The sequence below is a fragment of the Lathyrus oleraceus genome, chromosome 1, assembly GCF_024323335.1.
Source record: "Lathyrus oleraceus cultivar Zhongwan6 chromosome 1, CAAS_Psat_ZW6_1.0, whole genome shotgun sequence".
Taxonomy (NCBI): Eukaryota; Viridiplantae; Streptophyta; class Magnoliopsida; order Fabales; family Fabaceae; genus Lathyrus; species Lathyrus oleraceus.
Window position 1 is genome coordinate 204,558,638 of NC_066579.1, and position 23,433 is coordinate 204,582,070.

General features: G+C 35.4%; 2 long non-coding RNA genes across 2 annotated transcripts; both read left to right on the forward strand.

Annotated features, from left to right (window-relative positions):
* Positions 1 to 3,526: 3,526 nt before the first annotated feature.
* Positions 3,527 to 4,633, forward strand: LOC127115615 (uncharacterized). The gene is made up of 2 exons (XR_007800808.1): positions 3,527 to 3,841; positions 4,447 to 4,633. It is a non-coding gene; the product is annotated as an uncharacterized LOC127115615 (long non-coding RNA).
* Positions 4,634 to 21,674: 17,041 nt separating this feature from the next.
* On the forward strand, positions 21,675 to 22,995 carry LOC127115616 (uncharacterized). Its single transcript, XR_007800809.1, has 2 exons — positions 21,675 to 22,131; positions 22,737 to 22,995. It is a non-coding gene; the product is annotated as an uncharacterized LOC127115616 (long non-coding RNA).
* Positions 22,996 to 23,433: the final 438 nt, after the last annotated feature.

Genomic DNA, 23,433 nt, shown 5'->3' on the forward strand with positions numbered 1-23,433 from the left:
GAAAACCCTCCAACATTAAAGTTGTAGATATTTTCAAGTTGATCAATTTAGACTCAAAGTTTGCATCCTTTTGATTTTCTATGACAAAGTTATGGGCATTTGAAGTTGGGTACTTTTTCAAATTCAATGAATTAGGTCCAATATGACCTATAATGTTTTGTATTATTGTCGCATCTCGAAAAATACGATTCCTCACGATGGTCGCGGAAAAAATTATGTTCGAACAGAGTCGCCACCGAACTTTATTTATCCCAATGATGGAATAGGAAAATATCGATAAAACCTTTAGGAAATGGAATAATGGTCGTCGCAACCATATTCGGGTTCGGGAGTGGATTACGTAAGAGGAAGGTATTAGCACCCCTTACGTCCGTTGTACTCAACGGGAACCTTTTAGTTCTAATGTGCGTTTCGAGTGTTAATTTATGTTTGTTTGTTATCTTTGGGTTATAAAAAATAGAAATGGATGAGAACCTCAGAAAGGGAAAGGGGAGGTTTTTTATTAGTGTGCTCGCCAAGATCTCGCAATCTCGTGCCTACGTATCCTTATGGTACAATAAGGAAGTCAGAGCATTCATAGTTCGGGAAACTACGGTTTGTTGGTGTCTTTTAGTGAACATATGTTTAGGTCGCATTCCAAAGGCTAAACGTTGGCTTGTCTACTCTCGGCGGAGGCTTAAACACTAGTTTGTTGTGCGCATTAGAAAGGATTAAATAATGTTCTTTCTGAAAATAGTTTTGGTCACATGGGGGTGACAAGTTGGATTAATATGTCGGATATTTTGATTGGTCGAGATGTTTTTGGTCGGATGACGATTACTCGGATAGTCGAGTAAGACAACTCGTATCCTAACAATCGGGAAAGGGAATAGAAGACTCTAGACCACTTTCTTTTTCCATCCTTAATTATAGAAAGGATTTGATAATAATTAAGGTATTTTGAATGGATGACGAATATTCGGATAATCGAGTAAGACAACTCGTATCCTAATAATCGGGAAAGAGAATAGAAGACTCTAGACCGCTTTCTGTTTCATCTGAATATTTATGAAAATAATGTTGTATATGGTTGATATTTTTAGAATAAACGACAAGTACTTGAGTGTCTGAGTAAGACTACTCATATCCAAGTATTTGAGAAGAGGAGTTGAAAGCTCAAAACCATCCCCTTTTTCGTATAGTTTGTTAAGAAAATGATTTGATTAGGTTGTATGTTTGCGGAAAAATGACAGTTGTTCGACTGACCGAGTAAGAGAACTCGTATTTGACCAACTGAGGAGTGAAGTTGAAAACTCAAAGTCAACTCCCTTTTCATTTAGCTTACTGTGAAAATATTTTGATTTAATCGGGGTTTGGAAATTTGTAGAGGAACGACAATTATTTGACTAACCAAGTAAGAGAACTTGTATTCAAATAGTCGTGGAGAAAAAATTGAAGACTCAAAGTTATCTCCCTTTTGGTTTCTTGTTATAAAAGGATTTGATTTGTTTGTGCTTAAATGAATTAGAAATGACGACTATTTGACTAACCGAGTAAGAAAACTCGTATTCAAATAATCGAGGAGAGGAGTTGAAAACTCAAAACCATCCCCCTTTTCATTTTCAAATGGAGTGTCGTTTAGATGTGATTAAGTATTTTAATTTAACTTTCGATGTCGGATCGAGGTTCTAAAAAATTGCATTCTTGTGAATGAATTGAATTTATTTAGTGAATAATCCATTTGATCGATTAATTAAAACCGAATAGGTCTCATTGTAAGAAAAGCCCAAGAGTAAGCCATGTGAGGTTGATGGCGATGCTTTTACAAGCGATCGACTTACATAGGTGTTTTGAAAAATGGGCTCGACTTTGAATCGAGAAGTTCTATTTGTTTTAAAAATTGGTTTGAATTGATGGCATGGAAATTATAATCTTTTTGTATTTTTAAGTCTTTATTATTTTTAGGTTCATTTTAAGATGAGATGAAGAATGTACAATGATATATCATAAAGCGAAGTAAAGTAAATATAAAAAAATAAATGTTAGAAGCGGAATTTAAAAGAGTTAGATGTTAATTAGAGTTAATCGTTAAATGTTAGGTGTTAATTGAAATCAACATGAAATAATCAAGAGAATTGCAATAAAATATTAGATCTAAAACAAATAACTAAAGTTTAAACAATTAATAAAAGTATCATTAAATTAAAACTCAAAATAATATTGAACTATCAAAAATCTCAATTCTAAACTATTATCCAAATATTAATTTTAAAATATTAACAAAGATTAAATTCTAAAATCATTCTACATTAAATTAAAAAAATCTAAAATAATTCCAAATCACCTTATAATTATAATTAATCTACAATTATTTCTAAATAAAAAATTATCTAATTAAATTCTAAAATATTAACAAAGATTAAATTCTAAAATCATTCTAAATTAAATTAAAAATTCTAAAATAATTCTAAATTAACTTATAATTTTAATTAATCTACAATTATTTCTAAAAAAAAATCTAATTAAGTTATAAATATTTTCAAAGTTTAAATTCTAAAATCATTCTAAATTAAATTAAAAAAATTCTAAAATAATTTTAAATCAACTTATAATTCTAATTAATCTACAATTATTTCTAAAAAAGATCTAATTAAATTCTAAAATATTAACAAAGATTAAAATCTAAAATCATTCTAAATCGAATTAAAAAATCTAAAATAATTCTAAATTAACTTATAATTCTAATTAATCTACAATTATTTCTAAAAAAATCTAATTAAGTTATAAATATTTTCAAAGTTTAAATTCTAAAATTATTCTACATTAAATTAAAAATTCTAAAATAATTGTAAATCAACTTATAATTCTAATTAATCTACAATTATTTCTAAAAAAGATCTAATTAAATTCTAAAATATTAACAAAGATTAAAATCTAAAATCATTCTAAATCAAATTAAAAAATCTAAAATAATTCTAAATTAACTTATACTTCTAATTAATCTACAATTATTTCTAAAAAAATCTAATTAAGTTATAAATATTTTCAAAGTTTAAATTCTAAAATTATTCTACATTAAATTAAAAATTCTAAAATAATTCTAAATCACCTTATAATTATAATTAATCTACAATCATTCCTAAAAAAAATCTAATTAAATTCTAAAATATTAACAAAGATTAAATTCTAAAATCATTCTACATTAAATTAAAAATTCTAAAATAATTCTAAATTACTTTATAATTCTAATTAATCTACAATCATTCCTAAAAAAAGAAATCTAATTAAATTCTAAAATATTTTTCTAATTAACATTCTAAAATAATCAGTATGGGCCTACAAAGAACCAACCAATCGTATGGGGTATAGATAATGAAGTGGGGTGTATCTATTGATTGGGCCCAAAATCATAAAAATGAATCAACCCATCCTGTGTGTTTCTTCTTCCTATCACATTTTAAGTAAATAAATAAAAATAATAATAATGATGGTAAATAAAAAAACAATATCAAAACACTCCAAAGTTACACGTCACAAATTAGGTTTGCAGAGAGAGGGAGTAAAATGGGATAGGAAATGAGAGAAGGAGAAAAACGGACCTCCACAACAGCGTGAGCGAGAGTACGATGGCCTGAATGAGAGTACGGTGGTGAAGGCCGTTATCGGCGGCGGCAAGTGGTTGTCGGAATGGTGGAGGTTGCGCCGGTGAGGATGGTGTTACGGTGGATGGAAATCGGGTTAGGTTTTTCTGAATCGAGAGAGGGTCGTGGGAGATCGTCGTGGTCGTGGCTTGAAGATGGAACGCAGAACGACGATGCTCGAGTCGAAAGATGAAGAGCGGAAGCGAATCAATTCCGAAAAGGTATTGTCGAGTTTTTTTCGCTTCTCTCTTATGCTTCTGTTATTTCTTTTCTTTCCCGACTCTATCTCTCTTCTTCTCCTTCGATTACTGATCGATTCGTGAATCGTCGGTGAAGGATTACCGACCGCCGTTTCTGTTATTGTTGTTGTGTTGTTATGTTCTTTAGGTTTTTTTGAAAGAAAAAAAAAAAGAAAAATCTGTTGTGTATATCTTGCTGTGTTTGCTGTTCTTGCTATGTGTTTCTGGTTTAAGGTTTTTTTGTTTTTTTTGAGGAAAAAAATTGCTTTGCTATGTTGTTGCTGTTTAGGTTTTTGAGAAGAATTCTTACTGTGTTGTCTATCCCTGTTAACCTCTCCTCCCCAAATTTATGAAGACCAGATTAAGTCTTAAGAGACTCCTTGCTTTTTTGAATTTCTCATCCCAGATTATGTGGGATTTGGTTTATTCTGTTTTAAGTTAATTTCAAAAGCGCTTTTTTGATGTTCAAGTTAACCTGTTGTGTAAAGTTTCAAACTAAGTAATTTGTTTAGTTATTTTTCAGTTTTTTAAGCGCTTTTGAAAAGTGCTTTTTAAAATAAGCTATTTTTGTATTCTGCAAATTACAGGTTTGAACAGACTTTGATGGAATGGAAAAGTGGCTGCTCCAAGCTTCAAGACAGCATGTTTTTGCAACTAGGACCAAAGGAGTGTTTAACCACTTAGTCAAAAAAAAATGTAATTATTTAGTCAAAAATGTAATTATTTAGTTTAACAATTATAGCTCTGAGATATCTAACCTGTTTTTGCAGCAAATTCCACTTAATAAAAAAAAATGTAATTATTTAGTTTAATAAAAAATTTTAAAGACAAAATGTATTTGGATTATTTGGAACTTTTTGAATTAAATTTTAATTATGTAATTATCTTTTAAGTTTTTTTTCAAAATTTAACTCAACATTTATTTATGCTAATCAATTTCTACTTTTAAAAACAACAAATTCCTAACTTAAGTATAATGACTTAGTTTTAAAAAAACAAAATATCTCTAACTTAAGTATAATGACTTAATTTTAAAAATAACAAATTTCTAATTTAAATATAATGACTTAATTTTAAAAAACAAATTTCTAATTTAAGTATAATGACTTAATTTTAAAAACAAAATTCTAATTTAAGTTTAATGACTTAATTTAAAAACAAATTTCTAATTTAAGTATAATGACTTAATTTTAAAAATAAATTTCTAATTTAAACACAAAAACTAAGTATAGTAATTTATTTTTAAAAAAAAAACACAATTCTAATTTAAACACAAAAAATCTAAATGTGGGACTTTTAATTTTAAAAAAAACAACACAATTCTATTTTAAATACAAAAATATAAATATGGAACTTTTAATTTAAAAAACACAATTCTATTTTAAATACAAAAATCTAAATATGACACTTTTAATTTCAAAAAAAAAAAAAAAAATCATACATGTTTCTAAAAAATGCAAATTCTAAATATGGGACTTTTGAAGCAAAGAAATCTCATGGATTAAACCAAAATGGTCGGACAAAATTGGGGTATGACAGCTGCCCCTATTTAATTACCTCAAACCGGTAAGTGATAATGACAGTAGTCTTTATGCATTCACGGTGGGAGATAATTAAATACAAGAAGACCCAAATTTTGTCCTAGGCATTGAAAGGAAAAAAAATACAGAAAGAGAATGCGTTGAGAAATGGCAAAAAGACATCATTCCACAGTAAAATGGAACAGTCAAGACTTTCTGGGAGTCGTCAAAACAATATCTTGGACGTTACAGTCAAGATATGTTAGCAATGGAATGACATCCCTAGCTAAAACTCAAGATTTTTCAAGATGCTAGAGCAGTATAAAGGAAATCTGGCATGAGACTCTTCATATCGATGAAGCAGCATCTCAATAGTAAAAGTGAGATTCTCTGTATCGAGTCGAAACAACATCTTACATGATAGAATTAAAATATTCCAGCAAGGAAAAAATACTTTAATTGAATCTAAGATTTTCCGAGGATACTTAGAGCAGTATCTCTAAAAAAATCTGAAATGAGACTCTTCACATTGATGAAGCAGCATCTCAAACAGTAAAAATGAGATTCTCTGCATCGAGTCGAAGCAACATTTTATATGATAGAATTAAAATATTCCAGCAAGAGAAAAATACTTTAATTGAATCTAAGACTCTTCGAGGATATTAGAGCAGTATCTCTAAAGAAATCTGAAATGAGACTCTTCATATTGATGAAGCAGCATCTCAAACAGTAAAAGTGAGATTCTCTGTATCAAATCGAAGCAGCATCTTATATGATAGAATTAAGATATTTCTAGCTAGGAAATGATACCTTAATTGAATCTAAGACTCTCCGAGGATATTTAGAGCAGTATCTCTAAAAAAATCTGAAATGAGACTCTTCACATTGATGAAGCAGCATCTCAAACAGTAAAAATGAGATTCTCTGTATCGAGTCGAAGCAGCATTTTATATGATAGAATTAAAATATTCCAGCAAGAGAAAAATACTTTAATTGAATCTAAGACTCTTCGAGGATATTAGAGCAGTATCTCTAAAGAAATCTGAAATGAGACTCTTCATATTGATGAAGCAGCATCTCAAACAGTAAAAGTGAGATTCTCTGTATCAAATTGAAGCAGCATCTTATATGATAGAATTAAGATGTTACAGCAAAGGAAAAATACCTTAATTGAATCTAAGACTCTCCGAGGATATTAGAGCAGTATCTCAAAAAAAATCTGAAATGAGACTCTTCATATTGATGAAGCAGTATCTCAAACAGTAAAGATGAGATTCTCTGTATCGAGTCGAAGCAGCATCTTATATGATAAAATTAAGATATTCCGAACAAGGGAATGATACCTTAATTGAATCTAAGACTCTCCGAGGATACTAGAGCAGTATCTCTAGAAAACAAATGAGATTCCTCAAATTGATGAAGCAGTATCTCAAACAGAGAGATGAGATTCTTCAGATAAATGAAGCAGTATCTCGAATATTCGTCTGTTGGGGGAATTTTTTGAAAAGACTCCTTTTGAGGGAGATTCACTAGAAATGCTTTGCAGGGGAAAAATCTCATAAGAGACTTTTTAGGGTAACCTCTGCTTGGGGAGCAATGATTGTAAAGAAAAATGCTGGAAATATAATTTTTAATCATAAAGTTGAACAATGATTTGCTGAGAAATAATTCTACGAGCATATGCAGGGAAATAACTTCATTTGGAAATGAGGAATATCCAAGATATACACGAATGACCTTGGATCTTGTTATTTTATATTTGATTTTTGTATAATGTCCCACTTTAGGTGGGAATTCCATGCATGGGATGTATGCAAGTATGCAATTTTGTTGGGGATATTTGGCTGTAGGAATGCGAATGATTTTATTTTATTTTGCTGAAATTCCCATTTTGTGGGAGTGTTATGCATGAGTATGTTGACGATTGATATGACTGTTTTTTTTAATTTCCTTGTTTGGCAAGAAATTATGCATGAAATGATGCTTGTGATGCATGAATGCAACTGGGTAATTAGATATGCCCTGGTTAGGATATTTCGCTTTGAGGTATGATGCCAGCGGTATGGATTTTTTTATCATTGGGGCGATCAATGGAGATCAAGTTTTAATGCCCCTGCTTGATGGTTTTGGGAATATATTTGGGTTATTCCGAGTCATTGAAAGGTTCAGACTTTTCAACACGCGATACTCCGTCCATGATTTATCAATTTTATGTTGGAGATGTGATGGAGCCTTGCCCCGGTCTGGCTATACCGTGAGTACATTTATGAGAGGTATGAATCAGTAGTTGAAAGGAACATAATTGTCTGTAATCAGTCTTGCACCTTTATGAAAGACAAGAGTGAGTCTTGAGGACTAAAGGATTCGTCCACTTACTATTTCAAAAGTAATTTTACCACGTTATTCAAACATGCATTTTTTCTCCAATAGTTTTTAAAAGCGATGTTTATCAAAAATAAAAGGTTCTTTGCAAACAAACAGGTAAAAAAATGATTTGGGCACACTTTGTTGAGAAAAAATTCTCTTTTATTGATTTGACCCTTAAATGGGTGATTGTACATAAAGACGCAATCCCTTAATGAGGTAATTGCTGTGCATAGAAAACAAAATGGCAATGAGAATTGAGTTCTTATTGAGTTTCCACACTACTATGATCCTTATGTCTCCGATAGCCCGAGCACTTTGCTTTTGAAAAGTGAGGTAGATCGATTCTTTGTCTTCCAGGGTATGTCAGATGTCTGTAAGTACAACTTTTTGCCTTGGAATTAATCCCTAACTTTTGCCTGGACCGCCCTTTCGGGTTTTCGATCCACCGGGATACCCATTTTTGCCTGAGTCGCCCTTTCGGGTTTTCAACTCAGCGGGTCAAATTCTTTTATTTTTATCCCTAATTTTGCCTGGATCGCCCTTTCGGGTTTTCGATCCACCGGGATAGCCATTTTTGCCTAAATCGCCTTTTCAGGTTTTCGATTTAGCGGCTTTTATTGTTCCACTTTTTTAGGCGAAGTACTTTTTAACAGCATCAGCGTTGGTGGGAAGCGGCAACTCATCACCGTCCATAGTTGCTAAAATTAGAGCGCCTCCGGAAAAGGCTCTAACCACCATAAATGGGCCTTCATAATTTGGTGTCCATTTCCCTCTAGAGTCTTTGTGAATGGGCAAGATTTTCTTCAGTACTAAATCTCCTTCTTGAAACACCCTGGGACGAACTTTTTTGTCGAATGCCTTTTTAAGACGCCTCTGATAGAGTTGACCGTGACCTAACGCTTTCAAGCGTTTCTCCTCAATAAGGTTAAGCTCGTCATACCTTGATTGAACCCATTCCGCCTCGTCTAGCTTAGCCTCCATCAGGACTCTCATCGAGGGGATCTCTACTTCTATAGGGAGAACTGCTTCCATACCGTATACCAAGGAATAAGGAGTTGCCCCAGTTGAAGTTCGCACCGACGTGCGATAACCATGTAATGCGAAAGGTAACATCTCGTGCCAATCCTTGTACGTAATAACCATCTTTTGGATGATTTTCTTGATATTTTTATTTGCAGCCTCAACAGCCCCATTCATCTTAGGTCGATAGGGTGATGAGTTGTGGTGCTCGATCTTGAATGTTGCACATAATTCATCCATGGTCTTGTTGTTGAGATTGGACCCATTATCAGTGATGATCTTGTTGGGAATACCATATCGGCATATGATGTTATTTTTCAAGAAACGGGCGACCACATGCTTTGTGACATTTGCATAAGACGCGGCTTCCACCCATTTGGTAAAGTAATCTATGGCCACCAAGATAAATCTGTGTCCATTTGTCGCTTTGGGTTCTATCATTCCAATCATGTCGATCCCCCACATAGAGAAAGGCCAAGGTGATGCTATGACATTCAGCGGGGTAGGCGGCACGTGTATTTTGTCAGCATAAATTTGGCACTTGTGGCATGTTCTGGTGTAATGATAACAGTCAGTTTCCATTGTCAACCAGTAGTAACCTGCCCTTAGAATTTTCTTGGCCATGGCATGCCCATTGGCGTGCGTACCGAAAGAACCTTCGTGTATGTCCCTCATAAGTTGATCTGCTTCATGTTTGTCCACACACCTTAACAAAACCATGTCATAGTTTTGCTTGTACAATACCTCTCCATTCAAGAGGAATTTTGATGCCAATCTCCGGAGGGTCCTTTTGTCAAGACTGGAAGCCTCTACCGGATATTCCTGCTTCTCTAGATACTGTTTGATATCAAAGAACCAAGGTTTACCATCTGGCTCTTCTGCTGTCGTCAGGCAATGAGCAGGTTCATCGAAACGCCTAATTTCAATATGAGGCTGATGGTTGGGCCATATCAATTTGTACATGGAGGCCAGAGTTGCTAAGGCATTTGCCATCTGATTCTCTTCTCGAGGAATATGAGAGAAAGTGATTTCGTCAAACTTGGGGAGTAGCTTCAGCACATAATCCCGGTATGGAATTAGGTTAGCATGTCTTGTTTCCCAATCGCCTCTGATCTGATGTATGACTAGAGCGGAGTCCCCGAATACTTCTAGTATCTTGATCTTCAACTCAATAGCTTCTTCCAACCCTAGTATGCAAGCTTCATACTCGGCCATGTTATTTGTGCAGGTAAAACAGAGCTTTGCGGTGAATGGTAGATGGAAATTCTTGGGAGACATCAACACTGCCCCAATTCCATGGCCTATTGCATTTGAGGCACCATCAAACATGAGCGTCCAGCCTGCTCTTGGCTCGAGGCTTTCCTCTAGTTCGGAGTCTTCAACATCCTTAACAGCCATGATGTCCTCGTCTGGAAAGTCAAATTTCAACGATTGGTAATCCTCCAGTGGTTGGTGAGCAAGATGGTCTGCTAGTATGCTTCCCTTGATCGCTTTTTGTGCAACATATTGGATATCATATTCTGACAACAACATCTGCCATCGAGCAATCCTACCAGTGAGAGCTGGTTTCTCAAATATGTACTTGATGGGATCCATTTTAGATACCAGCCAAGTTGTGTGAGTTAGCATGTACTGCCTGAGACGCTTAGCAGCCCATGCGAGTGCGCAACAAGTCTTCTCGAGTAATGAATATCTGGTCTCACAACCATTAAATTTCTTGCTCAAATAGTAGATGGAATGCTCTTTTCTACCAGTCTCATCTTGTTGTCCCAATACACAACCCATGGATTCATCGAGCACGGTTAGATACATGATGAGAGGTCTTCCTTCAACAGGGGGTATTAGAACCGGTGGCTCTTGCAAGTATTCCTTGATTTTATCAAAGGCTATCTGACAATCCTCATTCCACTCCACGTCTTGATTCTTCCTCAGAAGCTTGAATATTGGTTTGCATGTTGCAGTGAGGTGAGAAATAAACCTGGCGATGTAATTTAGTCTCCCTAAGAAACCACGAACCTCCTTCTCAGTCTTTGGTGCAGGCATGTTCTGAATGGCTCGAACCTTGTCAGGATCTACTTCAATTCCCTTTTGGCTCACAATAAATCCTAAAAGCTTTCCAGATCGAACCCCAAATGTGCATTTATTAGGATTAAGTCTTAACCTAAACTTCCTCAAACGTGTGAATAGTTTCTCCAGGTTGGTGATGTGCTCTTCTTTTGTCTGGGATTTGGCAATCATGTCATCGACATACACCTCGATCTCTTCATGAATCATGTCATGAAAGAGAGTCACCATGGCACGTTGGTATGTTGCCCCAGCGTTTTTTAAACCAAACGGCATTACTTTGTAACAAAAGGTGCCCCAAGGAGTAATGAATGTGGTCTTCTCCATGTCTTCGGGATCCATCTTAATTTGGTTGTATCCTGAGAAACCGTCCATGAAAGAAAACACGGAGAACTGAGCTGTGTTATCCACTGATACATCAATATGAGGTAATGGGAAATCGTCTTTGGGACTAGCTCGGTTTAAGTCTCGGTAGTCTACGCACATGCGGACTTTTCCATCTTTCTTCGGCACCGGTACAATGTTGGCAACCCATTGCGGGTATTTAGCGACTTCCAGGAAACCAGCGTCAAACTGCTTTCTCACCTCTTCTCTGATCTTGAGAGCCATATCAGGTCGTGTCCTTCTTAGCTTTTGTTTGACAGCAGGGCATTCTTCTTTAAGGGGAAGCTTGTGGGTCACAATGTCAGTGTCTAATCCGGGCATGTCTTGGTATGACCAAGCAAACACGTCGTCATATTCGTGGAGGAGCTCTATCAGTCTTGTCTTTACTGTATCTTGAAGCGTTGCGCCTACCCTTACTTCTCTCTTATCTTCTTCTGTCCCTAGATTGATAACTTCAACGTCTTCCTGGTGTGGTTGAATAACCTTTTCTTCTTGTCTGAGTAATCTGGCCAACTCTTCAGGGAGTTTGCAATCTTCCCCCACTTCGTCTTCAGCTTGGTAGATTGGACAATCAAAGTCATATTGGACCATAGCAGTGTTGTTATCAATAGTCTCGGTGGTGTTTCTGCATGTTATGATTTATGCAGTTTATTTAGAATGTGCGTGCATCAAAAATTGATTGCCATTTTCGTAAATAGATCAAAACGAAAGAAAAAGAACAAAAATTTGAATGCAAAACGTCATTTCATTAATGATAAAAAAACTCTTGAAAAAGATAAAGGAGGCCCTACAACATGCCACTGTGCCTTGGGCAGAGCACAGGGTTTTGTCTAAAAATGATAAAATTACTTTTGAAATATTTGGGGAACTTCCACAGCCTTCCAGTTTGTTAGTTCTTCATTAGGTGCGGCTTGACGCATCCAGCTGGACTCCCCCTCCTTGCGGTCTTCTTCACTGATCATTGCCACCTGCTTGCCAAAGATGTGGCCAGCGCTGGTGAATGTTTTCTCCACAGAAGGAATCTTCTCTTTGTCAGATTGGTTACCAACTTTGTGTGATGATGGGTCATACCCCAAGCCAAACTTGTCTCGTTTCTCTTTCAATTCCACCACTTTGCCCCAGTCTTGTGCATCTTCACTTTCCATAACGGCTTTAGCTCCTTTCCATGAGGCCATGGATGGTCCGGATTTCGGGACTTCTAAGGTTTGTTGAACGGCCATCATGTTTACCACTTCCAGGGATTGGAATGGTGTCTTAGTGATTTCGCCATCCACCTCGATATACCGAAAAGATGTTAAGTGACTGACCAAGATATCTTCTTCTCCTCCAACCACAATCATTTTGTCATTTGTGATGAATTTTAGTTTTTGATGCAGAGTGGAGGTGACAGCACCTGCAGAGTGAATCCAGGGTCTCCCGAGTAAGCAACTGTAGCCAGGATGTATATCCATGACCTGGAATGTAATATTAAAAATTGTTGGACCTATCTTGGTTGGTAAGTCAACCTCTCCTATCACTGCTCGCCTTGAGCCATCAAATGCTTTTACGATTAAGGTGCTGGGCTTCATACTTATCCCTTCCACTGGCAGTTTTATCAAGGTCGTCTTTGGCATGACGTTCAAAGAGGAACCCGTGTCTACCAACACCCTTGACAGTATAGTATCCATGCACTTCAAGGAGATGTGGAGAGCCTTGTTATGGTTCTTTCCTTCAATCGGTAGTTCGTCATCATTAAAACCCAAGAAATTTTCAGTAGTCACACAAGCTATTACGTTATCAAACTGTTCTATTGTTATGTCCTTGGTGATATGAGCGGCGCTCAATACCTTCAACAGCGAATTCCTGTGTGCTTCTGAGTTGAGGAGGAGAGATAACATGGAAATTTTGGAGGGTGTTTGGTTTAGCTGGTCCACCACCTTGTAATCGCTTTTCTTGATTATTTTCAAAAACTCCTCAGCCTCCTCATGAGTGACACTAGCTTTAGGAGACAGGTGCATGTCCTGCAACCCCTGATTAGGAATGGGGATCTGGACAGCAGCCTCCTTCCCTTTAGCTCTCTCAGAAGTATCAGCAGTTCTTGGTGCGAACACTCGGCCGCTGCGCGTCATTCCTGCTGGCCCCACAATTGAAGTGACATTTGGTTCGTTAATCATTAAAGGTTTATCTTCTTGCCCCTGCCTAAAAGCTCTGGGCTGATATATCCATGGGACTGCCTTCTCATCTTTATATTCGAAAGGTGCTGGGAACTCTATCACCAACGTATTTATAGGTATTTCTACTATGACCTCATCATAGGGGATATCTACCACGGCTATCTCTTCCTGGCGCTTGCTCTTGACATGGTAAGTTATCTGTAACTCGCCTCAATCCAGCATTCGTTGTATAAAACTCTTCAACTCTTCATTATTCTCTTCCTCAACCATCTCTTCCAGGATCAAACCACTTTTCAGCAATTGTGCTCCTATCATGGTGATAGGGGTTTGAATCTCTTCAACCTTACGGATCAGTTTTCCTCCATCACTCTCCTCAATGGCACTGACGGAAGCATCCTTATGCGTCGGCATAGGGTTGGTATTCACGTTCGGGCGTCTTGGAGTGAAAGAAACGACCTTGGCTTCGATCAAGTCTTGTACTCGATTCTGAAATGCGAAACAGTTTTCCAAGGTATGACCAGGTGCTCCCATGTGAAATTCACAATGGGCATTAGCGTCGTATCCAGGTGGATATGGAAAAACAGCTGGTTTTAACTCCCTCAATGTTAGAAGGCCCTCTTTCTGCAGATAGGGGAATATCTGACTATAAGGTACTGGTAGAGGATCAAGTTGTCTTCTTGGAGGTCTTGGCTTGAAATGTCTTGGTGGTGCGGTATTTTGTTGATGATGATGTTGTTGATGTTGTGGTTTATACATTTGTTGTTGCTGTGTCGGCTGTTGATAGGGTATAGGTACCACGGCGGCGACTTGACCATATGAAGCTTGTTGCTTCCCTTTGTAGTTCCTGGATATAGCGTTTGTTTCCCCTTCTCTTTTCTTTGGGAATCCTCCAGAATATTTCTTTGGTGCGCTAGATGTTGTCACTGCTCCAGGAATTTTTCCATCCCTCAATCCCTTCTCTATGCGGTCTCCAATCGTGACGAGATGTGCGAAGTCAGATGCGGCACTGCTCACTAATCGATCAAAGAATGGGTCCTTCAAGGTGTCCACAAATATACCGGTCATTTCCTTCTCAGACAATGGTGGCTCTACCTGAGCAGCCAACTCTCTCCACCGCTGAGCATATTCTTTGAATGACTCACTCTCCTTCATAGCCATCCCCTGCAACTCATTCGGTCGGGTGCCATATCTAAGTTATATTTGTACTGACGGAGAAATGCGTCAGCCAAATCCTCCCAACTTTGAATTCGGCCTTGTTCTAAACTCATATACCATCTCAGAGATGCTCCACTCAAACTGTCTTGGAAACAGTGTACGAGTAGTTTGTCATTTTCGGTATGAGCAGCCATTTTCCTGAAATACATCACCAAGTGACTTCTTGGACAAGTTTGTCCTTTGTATTTCTCGAAATCAGGGGTTTTAAATTTAGTTGGGATGACTAAATTCGATACCAAACACATGTTCATGGCAGAAGCACCGAAGATGTTGTTTCCTTCTATGGCTTTGATTTTCTTTTCCAGGGCACGAAGCCTATCTGTAGCAGGATCTGAAAGTATCTTGGGCTTTGGTTGATCGGGCATGTAGAATGCATCATACTGGTCATCTCCAATTTCGGATCCATGATGAGTAGACGTATCAGAAGGTTCTGCACGGTCTCCATCTCCTTTGCCTCCTACTGGTATCTGAACCAATCTCTTCTTGGTGGGGATGTAACTTTCATCTTGGGGATTCGGACCTGGCGTGCCATCATTCCTTTTTTTCCTGGCTTCCTCCTCTTCGCTCCTCTCTCTCTGAGCGATTGCAAGCATCGTCTCCAACAGCTGATCCATCTTCTCCTGGATCGTATTGATGTCTGTCCTCATGGTAACCTGGTTGGCCTCCACTTGTTCTAATGTCATCTTGTATTTGCTTCGCGTCTCGTACCGGTGTCGATTAGTCAGTGTGGCTGGATAAAGGGTAAAAAGGTTGGGAAAGTTTTGATTTTTATGAAGTGTGATGCATAATGAAGATGCAAATGTTATGCATATTTTATTTCCAGGGATTCATTCGAGTTTCATTAGTCGTTTAGCAATTCGAAGAAACAAAGAAAATACTTATAATAGCAATAATGGAGTAATTTTTTAAACGTCATTCATTCCAATACATAACATAGAGATCCAAAAAGGTCATAGTTCAAAAGTACATTTGTTAAAGGAACAAAATACAAAACATAAGCAAATTAAACAGCCGACTTTCTGGCCTGAAGCTCTTCTAGTTCCTCATTGAATCTCTTCAACAACCCTTTGCAGAGCAGAACGAAATTGATTATGGCTGGAGGAGTGCTATCTTCTTTCAACTCTTCGACTGTGTCTCTCAACCTCCAGGGCAAATCTTTAGCTGCCCAATTACAGAATCCTACTAGCCCATCGAGTTTTGCACGAAACTTATCCCTGTCCCCTTGTAAGAAGTCTATGGTCTTCTTAAAGGATTCATAATCTTCAATCACATAGTCTCTCTCTTTTAACCATATGGAGCTGTCCTGGCGTAATGACTCTAGCTGGTTCTTCCAATAGCTTACAGACTCCCTGGCATCTCTTACTTCTCGACACTTTTCCTCCCATACCATGGGTGACACCCTAGAAGCTTCAGTGGCTATTTTCTTGAGTCGGCGCTCCTGGTCTACTTCTGCTTTTGCCTGACGAACAGAATTGGTTAGTTCTTTTATTTGAGCCCCAAGTGTATCCCTTATTGTCTTGTTCTCCTTTGTGGCTAGATGCCACCAACGCTCATTGTCTTGACATTCTTTCTGAGCTTGTCGTAGTTGACCCTTAAGAGTATCCAAACAATGATCAGCCTGTTCTAATCCCACTTTGATCTTCTTTCTCTTATGCTCTTCCTTGTTGAACTTTTCCACGTGAGCTTGAAGTTGCGCTTCTTTTCTCTCAAGCTCCCACTTCATGTTATTTTTCTCATTGATGGTTTTTTGGAGTTTTGTCTGAAGCTCTTCATTCTCTTTTTCTAGCTTTGCCATGGTGGCCTTGAGTTCCTCCATTTCTTCAATAGGGACATGGGTGAGCTTAGGTTCAAGAAGAGGTATAGGTGTCCGAATGACGAATGACATTTTAATTATCTGCACCCTTTCCTTCACCCACTGAAAATATGGTTCTTTTGTAATCCCATTTGCTCTCCCTAACTCAACTTTTCCTTTTCGATTGACATTTTTCCAAGCTTCTTTGATTCGTTGGAATAAGCTAGGATTCTCAGCCCCAAAGTCAAGTAACAAGAAAGCTTCCAAAGAATTTGCTTCTGGAGGGCCTTCCATTGGGTAACCGAGTTGTCTGAGTGATAGAACTGGATTAGCATTCACACATCCTTGAGTTCCAATGAGTGGTAGATTTGGGAAATCTCCACAACTGAATATGATGTCTGCGTTGATATATTCTTTGGAGTACCAAGATAGATCTTCAGATCGGAGTGATCCCAATCTCTGAGGCCAACTGATATCTGTCTGTTCATCCCAAGCACCTGTCTTCGGAAGATGTTCTAGAAACCACTGATACAATAAAGGAGCACAACAAGCAATCAATCCCTTCTTCTTAGTATACCTATGACTTATGTGATAATACACATCGGCTAACAAAGTGGGTACTGGGTTCCTAGTAAGGAAAACACAAATGGAAGTCATGTCTACGAAACCATCCATATTAGGGAACAGGACGATGCCATAGATAGCCAATGCAATAGCAGAGTAACAAGCATCCCAACTTTCTGCCTTCAATAGGGTATGAGCTCTTTCCAAAAGAAAACTTAGTGAAAACCCTTTGGTATTTCCTTTGGTCTCTAAATTGTCTTTTGCTTCTTTTTCATCCATGTGTAGCGCACTAGCAATGTCCTCGAGGGGAAAAGATTCATCTGTCCCTTCAAATAGTGACTTGTCCTTCATAGGGATCCTAACAAGACGCTCGAATTCTTCCAACGTTGGTGCTAGCTGGAAGTCTTGGAATGTGAAGCATCTTAAAGGTAAGTCATAAAATTGGGCTAAAGTGATCAAGGCTGTATGGTCCACTTGTTGATTGAGGATGCTGAGCAAATTGCCATAGTTCTTTCCAAAGTTGATTCTGTATACAGGGTGCATCTGAGAGATCAAGCTACGTAAGCTCCTTAGATCGGGATCTTTGAACTTGAATGAGTAAATGTTCCTTTTGCTTGATTCCATGTTTCTTGAATTCCTGCAACTCATGATACTCAGATTCCTTGGAAATAAAATAATATGAATGCTATGCTATGAATGATGTTATGCATGTCACATGTAGGTTGATATACAGGTCATGAGAGCGGGTATTCTTGGTTTCTAAACAAAACCCTTTTGGTAGAATGCTAAAGGTAAGAAGTTCCCAAAGTCATCAATCAATGTTTAAGAAAGTTATTGTCATGATGAAAACGCATCCGCTAATAACATCCCTAAACAGAGTCTCGTTTGGGTGAGGCCTTCGTATAGTCCCAAAGAGGAAGACTCCTAGTGGGTCCATACTAGACAACTCTCGAGTCCAAGGTTCTAATAAGGTTCTCAGAGTCATAGATCGAGGTTGGGAATACCACTGTAAGGTAGTAATACGCCCAAGGGATCTCATCTGATTGGGGCTCTCGTATTACCCTAATAAGTCAGAGACTTTTCAGGTAAATACTACATAACCACCGGATATAATGGGTTAAAAGGTCCCTAGAGTCATTGATCCAACTTGAGAATACTATCACCGTGACGAAAACTCGTCGGGCAATAATATTTCAAGAGAATCTCTTCTAGGCGGGGTCTTCGTTTCTTCCCAACAAGGAAGACTCCTTGCGGGCGCCCACTACGCAACCACCAACTTAATCTTATGGTTTTTCTCAGACTCGGGTGAAGAGCCTACCTCACAAAGTATCATCAACCAGAGCACCCCAAATAAGACATAGTCAATAAATCACAATATAATAATTATGACAGAATAATAATAGCATAATAAAAAAATAACAGACAAACAAACAAGATTAACACACAATACAAAAACTGAACTAGATTAGGCTTCACTCTCTTTTGCTTGGAGCTAGTCCCCAGCAGAGTCGCCATCTGTCGCATCTCGAAAAATATGATTCCTCACGATGGTCGCGGAAAAAATTATGTTCGAACAGAGTCGCCACCGAACTTTATTTATCCCAATGATGGAATAGGAAAATATCGATAAAACCTTTAGGAAATGGAATAATGGTCGTCGCAACCATATTCGGGTTCGGGAGTGGATTACGTAAGAGGAAGGTATTAGCACCCCTTACGTCCGTTGTACTCAACGGGAACCTTTTAGTTCTAATGTGCGTTTCGAGTGTTAATTTATGTTTGTTTGTTATCTTTGGGTTATAAAAAATAGAAATGGATGAGAACCTCAGAAAGGGAAAGGGGAGGTTTTTTATTAGTGTGCTCGCCAAGATCTCGCAATCTCGTGCCTACGTATCCTTATGGTACAATAAGGAAGTCAGAGCATTCGTAGTTCGGGAAACTACGGTTTGTTGGTGTCTTTTAGTGAACATATGTTTAGGTCGCATTCCAAAGGCTAAACGTTGGCTTGTCTACTCTCGGCGGAGGCTTAAGCACTAGTTTGTTGTGCGCATTAGAAAGGATTAAATAATGTTCTTTCTGAAAAGAGTTTTGGTCACACGGGGGTGACAAGTTGGATTAATATGTCGGATATTTTGATTGGTCGAGATGTTTTTGGTCGGATGACGATTACTCGGATAGTCGAGTAAGACAACTCGTATCCTAACAATCGGGAAAGGGAATAGAAGACTCTAGACCACTTTCTTTTTCCATCCTTAATTATAGAAAGGATTTGATAATAATTAAGGTATTTTGAACGGATGACGAATATTCGGATAATCGAGTAAGACAACTCGTATCCTAATAATCGGGAAAGAGAATAGAAGACTCTAGACCGCTTTCTGTTTCATCTGAATATTTATGAAAATAATGTTGTATATGGTTGATATTTTTAGAATAAACGACAAGTACTTGAGTGTCTGAGTAAGACTACTCATATCCAAGTATTTGAGAAGAGGAGTTGAAAGCTCAAAACCATCCCCTTTTTCGTATAGTTTGTTAAGAAAATGATTTGATTAGGTTGTATGTTTGCGGAAAAATGACAGTTGTTCGACTGACCGAGTAAGAGAACTCGTATTCGACCAACTGAGGAGTGAAGTTGAAAACTCAAAGTCAACTCCCTTTTCATTTAGCTTACTGTGAAAATATTTTGATTTAATCGGGGTTTGGAAATTTGTAGAGGAACGACAATTATTTGACTAACCAAGTAAGAGAACTTGTATTCAAATAGACGTGGAGAAAAAATTGAAGACTCAAAGTTATCTCCCTTTTGGTTTCTTGTTATAAAAGGATTTGATTTGTTTGTGCTTAAATGAATTAGAAATGACGACTATTTGACTAACCGAGTAAGAAAACTCGTATTCAAATAATCGAGGAGAGGAGTTGAAAACTCAAAACCATCCCCCTTTTCATTTTCAAATGGAGTGTCGTTTAGATGTGATTAAGTATTTTAATTTAACTTTCGATGTCGGATCGAGGTTCTAAATAATTGCATTCTTGTGAATGAATTGAATTTATTTAGTGAATAATCCATTTGATCGATTAATTAAAACCGAATAGGTCTCATTGTAAGAAAAGCCCAAGAGTAAGCCATGTGAGGTTGATGGCGATGCTTTTACAAGCGATCGACTTACATAGGTGTTTTGAAAAATGGGCTCGACTTTGAATCGAGAAGTTCTATTTGTTTTAAAAATTGGTTTGAATTGATGGCATGGAAATTATAATCTTTTTGTATTTTTAAGTCTTTATTATTTTTAGGTTCATTTTAAGATGAGATGAAGAATGTACAATGATATATCATAAAGCGAAGTAAAGTAAATATAAATAAATAAATGTTAGAAGCGGAATTTAAAAGAGTTAGATGTTAATTAGAGTTAATCGTTAAATGTTAGGTGTTAATTGAAATCAACATGAAATAATCAAGAGAATTGCAATAAAATATTAGATCTAAAACAAATAACTAAAGTTTAAACAATTAATAAAAGTATCATTAAATTAAAACTCAAAATAATATTGAACTATCAAAAATCTCAATTCTAAACTATTATCCAAATATTAATTTTAAAATATTAACAAAGATTAAATTCTAAAATCATTCTACATTAAATTAAAAAAATCTAAAATAATTCCAAATCACCTTATAATTATAATTAATCTACAATTATTTCTAAATAAAAAATTATCTAATTAAATTCTAAAATATTAACAAAGATTAAATTCTAAAATCATTCTAAATTAAATTAAAAATTCTAAAATAATTCTAAATTAACTTATAATTTTAATTAATCTACAATTATTTCTAAAAAAAAAATCTAATTATGTTATAAATATTTTCAAAGTTTAAATTCTAAAATCATTCTAAATTAAATTAAAAAAATTCTAAAATAATTTTAAATCAACTTATAATTCTAATTAATCTACAATTATTTCTAAAAAAGATCTAATTAAATTCTAAAATATTAACAAAGATTAAAATCTAAAATCATTCTAAATCAAATTAAAAAATCTAAAATAATTCTAAATTAACTTATAATTCTAATTAATCTACAATTATTTCTAAAAAAATCTAATTAAGTTATAAATATTTTCAAAGTTTAAATTCTAAAATTATTCTACATTAAATTAAAAATTCTAAAATAATTGTAAATCAACTTATAATTCTAATTAATCTACAATTATTTCTAAAAAAGATCTAATTAAATTCTAAAATATTAACAAAGATTAAAATCTAAAATCATTCTAAATCAAATTAAAAAATCTAAAATAATTCTAAATTAACTTATACTTCTAATTAATCTACAATTATTTCTAAAAAAATCTAATTAAGTTATAAATATTTTCAAAGTTTAAATTCTAAAATTATTCTACATTAAATTAAAAATTCTAAAATAATTCTAAATCACCTTATAATTATAATTAATCTACAATCATTCCTAAAAAAAAATCTAATTAAATTCTAAAATATTAACAAAGATTAAATTCTAAAATCATTCTACATTAAATTAAAAATTCTAAAATAATTCTAAATTACTTTATAATTCTAATTAATCTACAATCATTCCTAAAAAAAGAAATCTAATTAAATTCTAAAATATTTTTCTAATTAACATTCTAAAATAATCAGTATGGGCCTACAAAGAACCAACCAATCGTATGGGGTATAGATAATGAAGTGGGGTGTATCTATTGATTGGGCCCAAAATCATAAAAATGAATCAACCCATCCTGTGTGTTTCTTCTTCCTATCACATTTTAAGTAAATAAATAAAAATAATAATAATGATGGTAAATAAAAAAACAATATCAAAACACTCCAAAGTTACACGTCACAAATTAGGTTTGCAGAGAGAGGGAGTAAAATGGGATAGGAAATGAGAGAAGGAGAAAAACGGACCTCCACAACGGCGTGAGCGAGAGTACGATGGCCTGAATGAGAGTACGGTGGTGAAGGCCGTTATCGGCGGCGGCAAGTGGTTGTCGGAATGGTGGAGGTTGCGCCGGTGAGGATGGTGTTACGGTGGATGGAAATCGGGTTAGGTTTTTCTGAATCGAGAGAGGGTCGTGGGAGATCGTCGTGGTCGTGGCTTGAAGATGGAACGCAGAACGACGATGCTCGAGTCGAAAGATGAAGAGCGGAAGCGAATCAATTCCGAAAAGGTATTGTCGAGTTTTTTTCGCTTCTCTCTTATGCTTCTGTTATTTCTTTTCTTTCCCGACTCTATCTCTCTTCTTCTCCTTCGATTACTGATCGATTCGTGAATCGTCGGTGAAGGATTACCGACCGCCGTTTCTGTTATTGTTGTTGTGTTGTTATGTTCTTTAGGTTTTTTTGAAAGAAAAAAAAAAAGAAAAATCTGTTGTGTATATCTTGCTGTGTTTGCTGTTCTTGCTATGTGTTTCTGGTTTAAGGTTTTTTTGTTTTTTTTGAGGAAAAAAATTGCTTTGCTATGTTGTTGCTGTTTAGGTTTTTGAGAAGAATTCTTACTGTGTTGTCTATCCCTGTTAACCTCTCCTCCCCAAATTTATGAAGACCAGATTAAGTCTTAAGAGACTCCTTGCTTTTTTGAATTTCTCATCCCAGATTATGTGGGATTTGGTTTATTCTGTTTTAAGTTAATTTCAAAAGCGCTTTTTTGATGTTCAAGTTAACCTGTTGTGTAAAGTTTCAAACTAAGTAATTTGTTTAGTTATTTTTCAGTTTTTTAAGCGCTTTTGAAAAGTGCTTTTTAAAATAAGCTATTTTTGTATTCTGCAAATTACAGGTTTGAACAGACTTTGATGGAATGGAAAAGTGGCTGCTCCAAGCTTCAAGACAGCATGTTTTTGCAACTAGGACCAAAGGAGTGTTTAACCACTTAGTCAAAAAAAAATGTAATTATTTAGTCAAAAATGTAATTATTTAGTTTAACAATTATAGCTCTGAGATATCTAACCTGTTTTTGCAGCAAATTCCACTTAATAAAAAAAAATGTAATTATTTAGTTTAATAAAAAATTTTAAAGACAAAATGTATTTGGATTATTTGGAACTTTTTGAATTAAATTTTAATTATGTAATTATCTTTTAAGTTTTTTTTCAAAATTTAACTCAACATTTATTTATGCTAATCAATTTCTACTTTTAAAAACAACAAATTCCTAACTTAAGTATAATGACTTAGTTTTAAAAAAACAAAATATCTCTAACTTAAGTATAATGACTTAATTTTAAAAATAACAAATTTCTAATTTAAATATAATGACTTAATTTTAAAAAACAAATTTCTAATTTAAGTATAATGACTTAATTTTAAAAACAAAATTCTAATTTAAGTTTAATGACTTAATTTAAAAACAAATTTCTAATTTAAGTATAATGACTTAATTTTAAAAATAAATTTCTAATTTAAACACAAAAACTAAGTATAGTAATTTATTTTTAAAAAAAAAACACAATTCTAATTTAAACACAAAAAATCTA